Raw genomic sequence first — 14,011 nt, forward strand, 5'->3', positions numbered from 1 at the left:
CTATGTATTTTTTCTCTCCATTTTAGAAAGGAGAATGGCAGGACTTGTTGTAGTTTCAATAGATCTCCTATTCAATACATGTTTGGGTTAAGACAGATCACACAGGACAAAATAAATCAGCCAAATTATACTGATGTGCCACTGTGAGGATTTCTGTCCCTTTCTGGCATTTCAGCCAGAAAATGCCAGAAAAGTGTACATATATAAGTTGTTTGAAAGGGCAAATGTTTTTATAATCTAACCTACTCTAGACTGTTTGCCCCTTAGGACAGGGATTGCCTATTTCTTTGTGATTGAGAGCCAACTACATTTTGGGTACTATAGTGATGTAATAATAATCCATAGATGGCATTTCCAAAGTGCCCAACACGATGCTATCAGGTCTCTAATCCACTTGTAGAATATCTGCTCATTGATTTTATATCTGTTTGTCTGTTCGTGCGTGTGTCCATGTATGCAGGTGTAAGCAGGCATGCATGCATAAAATGTTTCTTTTGCTTGACTCTCTGGAAACATACGTTCCAAGTTGAGGATGCATGATTTACTGAGAGATGCAGGTCAAACAGCACAATTCAGTCATCCAGCTCTGGGGGGTTTGTTCATTATAGCATGGAAATAAGTGTCATAGGCATAAAGTTGATATCCAGATGTGGATGTGCACTTTGTGCAAGTTTGTGGCTGGTCTGATCTGGAGTTCTGATCTGGGCCTAGCTCTAGTTTTACTCAACAGGGGCTTTAGTTTCAAAGAGTACTCTTGGAAGTGCAGCTGCATTGTTAATACCCTTCCTATAGTGCCAAGGGAGTACCAGACTGAAAAAAAAATGATCCATAGGTAACCCAACCAGTCCCTACAAGAAGAACTTTAGAATTGCTGAGTAGGCATTATTGTCAATTGTGTTAATACAAATGCAATTGATTCTACACATCCAGAAATACCCTAGAATTCCAGTACAGAAATGCTCACAGCAATTTCAGAGCCCCTTGGAAGTTCCTTAGACTTGTAATGTGGACAGACCCTGGTCATCCTTGGCCAGGATCAAACCTCTGGAGTTTAATGCATAAGCCTCTCCTGCAGGAGCTAAAGGACATGACTGTAGAAGGCTCATCAATCTCTAGCTGGTCTAGGTTCCACTAGAGGGGGAACAGGGTGCCACAACAAGCAGGCATGGGTTACATAGTCTTTCAGTAAAGAATTTTGTCAGTCCCCTTGCCAGCATATGTAGCTATCCCAAGAAGCAGCTAAAAAGTGGCTTTAAAGTGTGGGTCTACTCTGAAGTGACTATGTTCAAACTGCACCTTCGCAACCATCAGATCTGCTCGGCATGTGGTCTTTTTCTCCTAGTACCACATTTATTTTAGTTACAAAAATGAATTTTTATTGCCTGTTGTTCCTGTTGGCCCTGCAGAGCCAACACAACTAAAAGAGTGAATTGGCTTCTCTTTTCAATCATGCATCATCTATAGAGTCACTAGGTATAAGCTACAAACAGGGCCGGCTCCAGGGGTTTTGCCGCCCCAAGCAGCCAAAAAAAAAAAAGCCACGATTGCGATCTGTGGCAATTTAACGGGAGGTCCTTCGCTCCGAGCAGACGTGAGGGACCCTCCGCCTAATTGCCGCCGAATACCTGAAAGTGTTGCCCCACTCCGGAGTTGCCGCCCCAAGCACCTGCTTGATAAGCTAGTGCCTAGAGCCGGCCCTAGCTACAAAGATAAATTCTGTCTACAGGTACAAGTGCGCAGCCCCCATGTTTTGATTTAGTTTGAAGCCAACAGAAGTGCACTGAACTAATTGCAGGAAGAACCTGGCTTGAAGAATATTTATTATTCATAGTTGTACAGGAACCTGAAAGAATTCAGCTTCACTTTCAGATTCCAGATGAAATTTGCAGGGCTGATGGCAGAGGAATGGCTGGCAATGAGAACACATTCGATTTTGAAAAGATTGAGAAGACCATAACCGTGGGACTGCACAATACCATTATAACAGTGAATTATTCAGGACAGAATTGCACAGTTAACCTTCAGGAGAGGGAAGGAAGAGGGGATCTGGGATGTAAAGGATGAGGTAACAAAACATCAGCCTGCCTGGTTCTTTCTTTTTTGAGAGGTGGTTTTGAGGCCTCACTAGAGATTGTGATAAGGGAAGAGTGGACTCTGACACACAACACATCTATTAAGTTTTCACAATTTTTTTGTGGAAACAAAAAGATTTTCCCCCCGCTCCCCAAAGCTCACAGCATCAAATCCATCTCTTTAGTCTCATAACTAAGTGATGCTGCTTCAGTCTGTGAGGAATCTAGGGACATGAGCCAGAGACCCTGGGAACCAATATTAATAACTCTGCTGCTTGAGCTGAAGGCAAATCTCTAATAGCTGTCAGAGGCTGTAGTATTTATATACCCTCTGCACACCTCTAGGCACAAGGGGGCAAGGCCATCACAGTGAGCTGCTTATTAACATGCCTGCATCTGAGAAGCACAATTTCAGGGCACTAGAAGTCTGAGAGGGCCATTTCCTGTGCTAATTTGAATTAATTCACAGCTAGAAGTAGCAACAATCCAGCAGTCTTGGGACTGGTGATGCATCGCTTTAGCAGCCTCATCACACAGCAGCCTAAACATATGCATAACAGTTAGGTAAGTCCCGGGGTTCCATGTGTGGTATTTGTGCAGGATAAAGAAGGAAGCCCTGATTGTTGAAGTGGAGTCCATATGACATTTCTACTCCTGTCACAGTTACAGGGCTAACTGTACCCCTTCCGGTCTCTCTGAGTGCATCTCTCAGGTGCCAGGCCTTGTGCCCTCACCTCTTCTGGGATGGAACCAGTCTTAGCCTAGGCCCCTGCTACAGCGCCCTGTGTACCAACCATGCTTCCTCAGCAGGTCCAACTGAGATCAGTCACCATGGTTCTCCCCTTCAGGGGTCTGACCAGTGGTGTGTATATATAGACAGTCTTCTGAAACCAAAGCACTGCTTATTTAACAGTACGAACAAAGCATTTAGAGGAAAAGGATTTTAAAATGGCCAACAGTCTACATAGGTCTCTCTTACCTAAAGTCCTACCATCCTGTGATAGCAGTCTAGGCAGACCTAGCTTCTCCAGACAATTCAGTGGGTGCCTATCTCCATCTAGTTTCCTTGAACATCTCACCAACAACTGCTCTCCTGAGAGAGGGACACACCCTTGTTAGTCCTTTTGATCGCTGCTTCCCAGGCCTTTTTCTATCCTGCCATTGTCTCTTAACAACCCTCAAGTTTGCTGAGAGGTAGCTTATGTTGGGTCCTTCTGTTTTGCTCCTGCTTGTTTTCCTTACAGCTTGCTATTAAACGAAACCAATACACCTCTACCTCAATATACCGCTGTCCTTGGGAGCCAAAAAATCTTACCGCGTTATAGGTGAAACCGTGTTATATTGAACTTGCTTTGATCCACCGGAGTGTGCAGCCCAGCCCCCCCAGAGCACTGCTTTACTACATTATATCAAAATTTGTGTTATATTGGGTGGCGTTATATCAAGGTAGTGGTGTATTTAGTACAGTAAACATCCCAATAACCAGGTCGCCAAACAGTATTAATAAATTACTACAGAGCAGTTCCACATCACTGTCCCTTTATAGCAATAGACCCACGGCTGCTGGGATTTCTGATGGCTTGGGGATGTGTTGAGACACTGAAATTCCATAAGAAGTGGAACTAGAATATTCCTTTATCAGAGACTCCGTTTTCAAAACGACTAGTGATTTTTGGATGCTTCCATTGTTGGGTTTCCAACTTCAGGGGCCTTTAAAGAGCATGATTTTCAGATAATACTGAACACTTGACAGACTACTTTAAGTTGTCTTAAGTTAGGCGCCCAAAAATGGAGACACCCAAAATTACTAGTCATTTTGAAGCTGTAGCCCTCATTCTCACTGGTGATTGTTGTTGTCGAGGCAGGGTACTGTGTCCTGCTGGCCTGGCTTGGCCTGATAAAAGCTTTGCAACAAATATTAGAAACCAAAAAATTCAGTTGAGAATATCTAATGTTAGGCACTGAGAGTAAATAAGTGGCCTGTGTGACAGACCCAGACCAGTGGGATACAGGAGTCTGGTAGAGAGCAAATATACTGGTCACTGGCTGAGTAGTTTTCTGTTCCCTGAGAGACCAGAGCAGGGGCTGCAGTAGAGTAATCAGGAACCTGCTAGAACCAATTAAGGCAGACAGGCTGATTAGATCACCTGCAACCAATCAAGGTAGGCTAATCAGCGCACCTGGGTTTAAAAAGGAGCTCACTCCAGTCAGACGAGGAACAGCCAGAGGAGAGGAAGTGCCTGTGAGGAGCTGGGAGCAAGAGGCACAAGGAGCTGAGAGTGAGAGGGTGTGCTGCTGGAGGACTAAGGAGTACAAGCGTTATCAGACACCAGGAGGAAGGTCCTGTGGTGAGGATAAAGAAGGGGTTTGGAGGAGGCCATGGGGAAGTAGCCCAGGGAGTTGTAGCTGTCATGCCGCTGTTATAAGAGGCACTATAGATAGCTGCAATCCACAGGGCCCTGGGCTGGAATCGGGAGTAGAGTGTGGGTCCGGGTTCCCCCCCAAACCTCCCAACTCCTGATCAGACACAGGAGGAGTTGATCCAGACTGTGAGGAAGATCACTGAGGTGAGAAAATCTGCCAATAAGCGCAGGACCCACCAAGGTAGAGGAGGAACTTTGTCACATCTGCTTTTCAGAAGTGCTGAGCCACCACAGCTCTCATTATGTGGCCAAATTTGGGTGGATTTTTTTGGCAATGGCAAAAGGCATTCCTGTTACAAAGGCCACCCTCCTGCCAAATTTCAAGCCATTACTCTAAAGTGTGGGGGCACTGCAACTGTTCAAGTAAAGGTCACCAGATTTTTTTAATGTGGGCAAAACAACATTTTTTTTTTCTTCTCACCTCCCTCTGAGAAATGCCTAAACTGTTTTGGTTGAATATTTTCAGGATAATTCAGCCTGAGGCAGACACCCAGCATGGAAAATATAAGCCCAAACTCTTTAAGTTTAGCAAAGTTATGAATAGCTGAAAACAGGGTCTTATAATGAGAAGTGTTAGGAAACCTAAGTAATAGTTGGTGCTACCAGCCTTGCCTATAATTACTATCTTTCTTTAATCTGCAAGCTCATCTGGCCATATTTATAGTATCTGTCTGTCAATCCATATTCTGATCTGACACACTAGTTTTTAATTAGTATAACTTCTCTGACCTCAGAAAAGTCACATCACTACAAAATCAGACTAAGAGCTTATCTACACGGGGGTTTTGAACCAGTTCAAGTTGAGTTAATCTTCTTGTAAAATGTTAGCATGCACATAATGCAATGCACTACATCACATTAACTCTGCACTTACCACGAACTGACCCGTTTGTTTGACCTGTGTGGCCTCCCTGTTCTGTGACAAGTTCTCTGGATGACCCTTCTCCGGTTTAAAAGCTAGAACGGGATAAGATTTTGGCTATTTGCTCCTGGATTCCAGTGTAGGAGTATTCTTGTGATAATATTGCGATTCTATTCCACAAACCCCACAATATGCCTCATGCTGCTGTTTGGAGTTGTGCTGAGACTCTGGATCTCATTACTATCTGGGGAAAAAAGCACTTGTGGCCAGCCGCTGGAATAAAGACCTTTTTGTGGACATTGCAAAGAGGATGCCCACAAAGGGTCATGACTGGGATGCCAACCGGGTGCCATAAAAAAGCCAACAGCTCAGGAGGGTCTACATTAAAATGAAAGATGCAAGGAAAATATCAGGCAGGGGACATGTAATCTGTCTGTTTTATGAAAATCTGGATAGGATTTTACACAAATTATATAGCCACCCAATACAGACAATTAGTGGATCCTACTGCCAGCTCCCTTTCCCATCCAATCCCATGAGGATGAGCGGTACCACTCATATGAGAATGAGTGGGACAAGGCCAGAGAAAAGCTGTCCTCCTATGGCCAGGATCTGCTTGGGACTCAGGACTCTGATGCAGACCATGTTGAAAGCCAACCCGATTCCTGCCCTTCATTGGCTGAGCCCAAGTCTCAGCTCACAACAGAGGCCAGGACCAAAGAGGAAGATCCTCTGGAGGGAATTTTGGCATGTAAAGTACCCATCTTTACTATTTATTATTATTATATTATTGTACTAACTATGCTGGCCTCTTTTCTGGGTGCCCCATGGCTGTAGCCACTTTACATGGATGTGATCTAGGAGCCTTCCTGTGTCTCCAGCCCCTGCCTCTCTCCCTCCCACTGCCCATGCTCTCCGCTTGCCCTCCCCAGTCCACATTCCCAAGATGGTGGCTGTTGTTCATCTTTATCAGATAAAGAGATTGCACTACAGTACTTGTATTAGGTGAACTGAAAATACTATTTCTTTTGTTTTTTTAATAGTGCAAATACTTGTAATCAAAAATAAATATAAAGTGAGTACTGTACACTTTGCATTCTGTGTTGTAACTGAAATCAATATATTTGAAAACGTAGAAAAGATCCAAAAACATTTAAATAAATGGTATTCTATTATTTAACAGTGCAATTAAATGTGATAAAAATTTTAATTACACAATCATGATTAATTTTTTTAATTGCTTGACAGCCCTATTTAAAATCTATCTTTCTGTAGTTAATAAACCTGTTTTATATTTTACCTAAAACTGTGTATTTTACTTTAAGTGCTTGGGAAATCTCAGCACAGGTTGCAAAGGGATGTTCTCTCCACATTGAGGGGGAGAACTGGGTAACAAACTTACACTAGTCAAACTTCTGACCAAGGTAAGACAGTACAGATCTGGGGTGTAAGGCTGGGGGGAATTGCTGGTGCCTTTCTCTGTGTAATTCATGAGTGGCTCTGAGAGCATTCATGAAATCTAGCTGGGTGTGGGGTTCCACATGGTGCTGCGCTGAGTGATAACAGCACCTGGAGGGGTTTTGCTGCTTGTCAATAGCAAAGCATTGTGAGAGACAGCCCAGGCTGGAGAGTTAAGTGGGGGAAGCAATACCCCAGTTCCAGGTTACACCCTGAGGATCCTGTCACACTCTCAGCCAGGAAGACCATTTCCAGTGGCAAGGTAAACTGAGACAACTGAAGGACTTGCTTGGCTACAGGTTTGTTTTTGGAGTGATCTTCTCTTAGACCAGTAAAAGCAGCGAAGAATCTTGTGGCACCTTATAGACTAAGACTTTTTGGAGCATGAGCTTTCGTGGGTGAGTACCCATTTAGACCAGTTGCACGATTGCCCAGGTTAATAAGCCTGGTTCACTTGGCCAGAGCCCCATTACGGAGGGTGTTTCTCAGTGAATCCCTGTAGGTATTCTTGACCTTGAGTGGCCTGAAGAGCAGAGCTTGCCACCATACTTCCCTCTACAAGGCAATCCCCCATTTGCCACGTGGAGGAGGGGTTGGACTTATGAGAGGTACGTGGTTGACCAACAGACTGATGGTGTCAAGGAGCTGACATTCAGTTGAGCCCAAGCCAGATCCCACCACACTCCGCTGAAAGCAAGGGGTAACAAGGTGACTCACAGTCTTGGATACCCCACTGTCACAGTAACATGTGTCCACCAGTCGATGGACACAGCATGGAAGAGATGTGTGTGAGGATGGAGGAACCAAATTATTTTGCATTATAGAAAGCTTTCAGGGAGCCCAGATGACCATGGTATGTACAGACTAGTCAGTCATTTGTTTTCATACAGGACCCTACTTTTTTCAGTGTAAGATTAGGTGCATGCAGAATTGTCCCTGATCAGTTTTCTCCAATTATTGTATTAGAACCAGTGTGAGATGGTTTGTTTCTGTCACTGGTGACTGGGTCAATAAACTGAAAGGGTCACGTAACCAATGGCCAAATTTGGAGAAAAAAGTTCCTCTGCTGTCCTCTTTTCCCTCCCAAAAAGCAAGTGTGTAAACAAACCAGCCCAAAACAGCAACATTAATTTTATCGCTCAAATCAGGGCTGTCCTTTCCTTTTTCACATCTCAACTCACTCGGAGAAAACTTAGAAGTAGTAAATATGTACAACTTTGGGCAAATGACAGCAAAGGGAAATGATGATAGTCTACAAAAATATCATGGAGAGTATTTAGTACAGGGGTGGGCAAACTTTTTGGCCTGAGGGCTGCATCAGGTTTCGTAAATTGTATGGAGGGCCGGTTAGGGGAGGGGGTCGTGGCCCAGCCGCATCTCCTATCTGCCCCCCCCAGTCTCCTGCCCCATCCAAACCCCCCTGTTCCCTGATGGACCCCTACCCCATCCACACACACATACCGTGTCCTCTGACCACCCCTGGACCCTCGCCACCCCATGCACTCCTCCTCCCCATCCAACCACCCCATCTCCCTGTCCCCTGACTGCCCCCACCAACCAATGCAACCCCCCCTCTTCCTGACTGCCCCCCCAGAATCCCTGCCCCCATTCAACCCCCTGTTCCCCCCCGACCACCTGGATCCCTATCCACACCCCCATCCGCTGACCACCCCCCAAACTTCCCTGCCCTCTATCAACCCCACCTGCTCTGTGCCCCCTTACTGTGCTCCCTGGAGAACCAGTGGCTGGTGGTGCTACAGCTGTGCTGCCCGGCTGGAGCCAGGCCACACCACCGCCGCCGTCACCACCACGCAACACGGAGACTGGGGCTAGGCCCGGCTCTGCAGCTGTGCTGCCCCAGGAGCTCACAGCCCCACATTGCACTGGCAGTGGGGTGAGCTGAGGCTGCGGGGGAGGGGGAGCAGCAGGGGAGGAGCTGGGAGCTAGCCTCCCGGGCCAGGAGCTTGGGGGCCAGGCAGGATGGTCCCATGGGACGGATGTGGCCCACAGGCTGTAGTTTGCCCACCTCTGATTTAGTATGATCCAAGTGGTTACCACTAGGAATAAGTTGCTGGATGGAATTAGGAAAAGGAAAATGCAGGCATAGAAATCAGAAAACATTTCCTAAAAGTGAAATTCATTAGACTCTCAAATAGCCTCCCAAGGGAGGTGATGAAATTTGAAATCTGAGCAACTTAAACTTGAGCAATATAAAATTGGACCGGCCAAAGCAGTGGTGAATATAGTATAGCCAATAATCCCATGCTGGCAGAAGATCTACTAAATAGCCTCAAACCATAGGTCTTTTCCATCTCTTATTTCTATGATTCTATGAAAGCGGTTATTCAATCCATGGATTACAGAAAGAATGCACTTTGATTCTTCACAAACTGCACACGTTCCTCTTCCATTCTCTCTATTACAACCCATACAAATATGGGAGTTAGTCTGGATGGGATAGGTTTACGTTCCTGACTGCATTTAATAAGATCTGCCTGGACTAAGAGGAAACAATTTAATTGGTCTTTTAAAATAATTTCCCTGTTTTTCTTTTTCTTGCATGTTCAGTGCTTTGAGTCAAGCACTCTGGTGATACATTTCTGGTGTAACACCATTCTTGCTGCTGCTTTAATGACATGTCTAAGATGATTTTTCTGTTAGCTTGGAAATCAGTGGAGAGAACAAGCCATTCCTCAGCCCAACTCAGCTATTATTGTGCTAACTTGTAGGCTTTAAAATTCATGGCAAAGTTAACATGGATATGCTCACAACAGGAAAAGTAAAGAGAAACCCAAAGACTGAGAATAAAGCTGTTAAAATGCACCAGGAAACCATTCAATTAAAAAAAAGGATTCTAGCATTGTGTTCCCAATGATTACTTATTTATATGCTCCCTAAATGGGGCTATTTTTCAATCAGACTTAAAAGAGAAGACCATTCATATTTTACAAGCAAATACTCTTAATGTTAAATGATCAGAGAGCTTTGAGGTGCTCAAGAGGAAGGGGAGAGAAGGTTCTCAACATTAGTCCTCAGACAGCTCCTGATATACCTGTTGAGTGTGAACATCATAAATAATAGGGATTAAAACAATCACCTAGGGTCATGTAATTTAACTCTTTCTATTTTGCATGACTATCCCCCGTAGTCACCTCAATAATATCAAACATATCTGGCATACCAGAAGATCTGGGCTGGAGTGTGAACCTTGTAAATACTCCCACTGGAGGTTACATACCTGACATAGGACAGGAGACTGCGTGACAACACAAAGGAACAAGGTTCACAAAGCCTCTTGCCAGAGCTCTGGCATGCAGGCTGTTAGATAAGCCACAAAGATCTGGCTGCATTGCTCCCAACTGAGACTGCTTGTAGACTTTCAGTTATTCGATGGGAATGCGATGAAGAAAAATTAAATTTAAACACTTCAGCCAGTGTTGCGCCTGAGTCTCTGTCACCCTGCAGCTTGTCTAGTCATTTGCACTAGCACAAAGTGAGTGTAAAACCACAAAATTAGCATGATACCATTTAACAGTCACTTTTCACTGGTGTTATAGGTCCAATAAATCTTACAGTAGCTTTTCTTTTTTCTTAGGAATGTTAGCTGTGAAAGACCTACGTGGTCCAGAAAGGAAAATGGTAAATGATGTCTATGTTCCTTAATCCATCTGGCCTCTCCCAGTGGTTTCATCAAGTCCACTTCCTGACTAGGGTCCTGATCCAAGGCCCTGTGAAGTCAATCACAAAGGTTCTGGACCAGACCCTGCAGATATGCTCAACCAGTGAGGGATATGCTCACATATCAAATACTGTAAACAGTGAACTGGCAAACAATTCATAAAAATGTGCCAAGTAAATTCAAAGAACAGAAGTCTAAGGCCATCACAAAGTGCTCATGGTCATTTCATGAGCAGACAGAGGTGCTATGTTTGTGGAATAAATTATTAAGTGGGAATTACTCATTCAGCTCTAATTTTAGTTCTGCACTAATGACAGTTAGCTAAGTCAGCTAATCAAAATCATGCTACTCGTGCGCTGCCAAAAGGATCTGTTGGGTGTATAGATATGGATAGAATGAGCTCAGATTATGACAGATGCATACTATAGCCAGTTTAAACACTGACCTCGTCTCTCCAATGATCATTTTCTCTGCTATGTTAAGGCCTCTCAGTGTCCTAAGAACTTTTGTTTGGTCTTTAGCCATATCAGATACTGAAAAACTCATCCAGCCTCTTATCTCCTTTAGATTAGATTATTGTAATGCCCTTCTATCTGGCTTCCCAAACTGCCTGAGCACTTACCTTCAAGGTATACAAAATTCCGCTGGTGTGGTAGTCTTGTAGAGAAAGAAGTTCAGCACATTTTCCTTTGATCACACTATGTTTACACTGGCTAGCTAGAGAGTAAAAATATGTATATTTATAAATGCAAAGATCTTTTGATTGACCAACAAAGCCAGAGTTCAGATTCTTTATAAAATAATTGTCATGCTGCAAGCAGGTGTCTTTCCCAACCTACTCTAAAGCAAAGTCCACTTGCAGTGGAAGGTCAAAATAACAAATACATTAACGTAAACTTTATCTCAAGCCTTCTCCCTAGGTTTGGATGCTTCTACAGTCTTTGCTTCAGGGCTTACTTGGTCCTCTCTCCTTCCAGAGAGCTACTGCTATCTCCCCTGTAGCTGCTGTCTCAGTGAGCCAACAGAACCCACTTCTGACCTCTTGTATATCACAGGCCCGCAACAGCACTCAGCACCTGCACACTAAACCAATGACTGAAATTAGATCAAACTATTACAGCCCACTAGACAAGATGATTTCAGTTGAGATAGTGGATGGGGAAGAGCCTCTTCCTGGGAGTAGGACATTAGGAAAAAACAACAGGCCTTAGAAGAAGCTTATCTCCCACCTGGGGAGCCTTCCTGAGAACATCCCAAACAATCTGTGAGTGATGGCTGCTATGACTCTACAAGAACATGTGATCAGACCACATGATGCTGGACTCCATCTTGAGATGTCAGTATTTTTCCACAGACTGGTCTGAGAACCAAGCTTTGAAACAAAGGATTCCCACGGTATGCAAAAGCTACATAAGGCAGGGAGTGACATCATCTGTGGTTCTTCACTCCCCACGCATGAAGACTCCCAACACCTGAGGAACAAAGACTGAACTGGGGGAAGTGCTGGACCCAGACTAAAGGGATTTTTAGCCTGTGAATGAAACACCTGGGGATTCCAAGCTGTAAAGCAAGTGCAGCTTGCCCCTTAAGAATCTGCAGTCTGCTTGTATCATCTCTTAGGGTGAGAATCTGCTATTCATATCCAATCTATTTAGTATATTAAGCTTAGTTTGTGCATTTTGTTTATTTGCTAGGTAATCTGCTTTAATCTGTTTGCTATCCCTTATAATCACTTAAAATCTATCTTTTGTAGTTAATACACTTGTTTTTTGCTTTATCTAAACCACTGAGTTAGAGTGAAGTGCATGGGAATCTTAGCTCAAGAAGCAAAGGCTATTACATATTCTTCTCCACATTGACGGAGGAGGCGAACTGTCAAACCTTGGGGGGGGGGCATGTCATAAACAGATAGCTAAGGGTTAATGTCTCTTTCACCTGAAGCACCTGACCAGAGGACCAATCAGGAAACCGAATTTTTTTCAACTTTGGGTGGAGGGAATTTTGTGTCTGAGGTCTTTTGTTGTCTGTCTGCCTGCTTTCTCTGAGCTTTGGAGAAGTAGTTTCTGCTTTCTGATCTTCTGTTTCTAAGTGTAAGGACAAAGAGATCAGATAGTAAGTTATATGGTTTCTTTTGTGTGCTGCCTCTTTGGCTGCCTGTTCTCTTTGGTAGGCTGTCAGTTTGATGCTTTCTTCCTTTTCTTTCAGCTCCAGTTGTCGCCTGTGTTCAGCTTCTTCGAATTGCTCTTCGGCCTCAATTTTTGCCTTAGAAGTCATGATTCCTGTTTTCTTGTGTTGGGGTGCCCTCCGGTGTTTCTCTTCTGAACTGCAGGCTCTGTTGCTTCCTGGGGTCTGCCTAGCAACAATGCTTTTAGCTAATCTTCAATGTTAAGTAAACCTGAAAAACCACTTTATTTGCATGTATATAGTGCTGGTAATGACTCTCAATGGGAGTGCTATTGTGTGACAAAAGACTCTTAATAGCACCTTAATGGTTTCTTGCTTAAGATGCAAGCCACAAACTGCCAGAGAGAGCAGAAAAAAAAATTCTCTCTGGTTTCTTTGAAAACCAAACCCTCTCTGCTAAAAAGTCCCTAGCAGAGAAAAGAAAAATATAATATTCCTACTGGCTTCTGGATTCTATCTCACCACTGCACACCATGTCATACCTTTAGTCCCAGATTTGGACCTTAGCGTCCAAAATATGGGGGTTAGCATGAAAACCTCCAAGCTTAGTTACCAGCTTGGACCTGGTACTTGCTGCCACCACCCAAAAAATTAGAGTGTTTTGGGGCACTCTGGTCCCCCTGAAAAACCTTCCCTGGGGACCCCAAGACCCAAATCCCTTGAGTCTCACAACAAAGGGAAATAATCCTTTTTCCCTTCCCCCCTCCAGGTGCTCCTGGAGAGATACACAGACACAAGCTCTGTGAATCCAAACAGAGTGACTCCCCCTCTCCGTTCCCAGTCCTGGAAACAAAAGCACTTTCCTCTTCACCCAGAGGGAATGTAAAATCAGGCTAGCAAATCCAACACACACAGATCTCCCCCTTATTTCTTCCTCCCACCAATTCCCTGGTGAGTGCAGACTCAATTTCCCTGAAGTAAAGAAAAACTCCACCAGGTCTTAAAAGAAAGCTTTATATAAAAAAGAAAGAAAAATACATACAAATGGTCTCTCTGTATTAAGGTGACAAAATACAGGGTTAATTGCTTAAAAGAAATATGAATAAACAGCCTTATTCAAAAAGAATACAAATCAAAGCACTCCAGCACTTATATTCATGCAAATACCAAAGAAAAGAAACCATATAACTTACTATCTGATCTCTTTGTCCTTACACTTAGAAACAGAAGATTAGAAAGCAGAAACTACTTCTCCAAAGCTCAGAGAAAGCAGGCAGACAGACAACAAAAGACCTCAGACACAAAATTCCCTCCACCCAAAGTTGAAAAAAATTCGGTTTCCTAATTGGTCCTCTGGTCAGGGGCTTCAGGTGAAAGAGACATTAACCCTTAG

Source organism: Gopherus evgoodei, chromosome 1 (genome assembly GCF_007399415.2).
Source record: "Gopherus evgoodei ecotype Sinaloan lineage chromosome 1, rGopEvg1_v1.p, whole genome shotgun sequence".
In the NCBI taxonomy this organism is placed as follows: domain Eukaryota; kingdom Metazoa; phylum Chordata; order Testudines; family Testudinidae; genus Gopherus; species Gopherus evgoodei.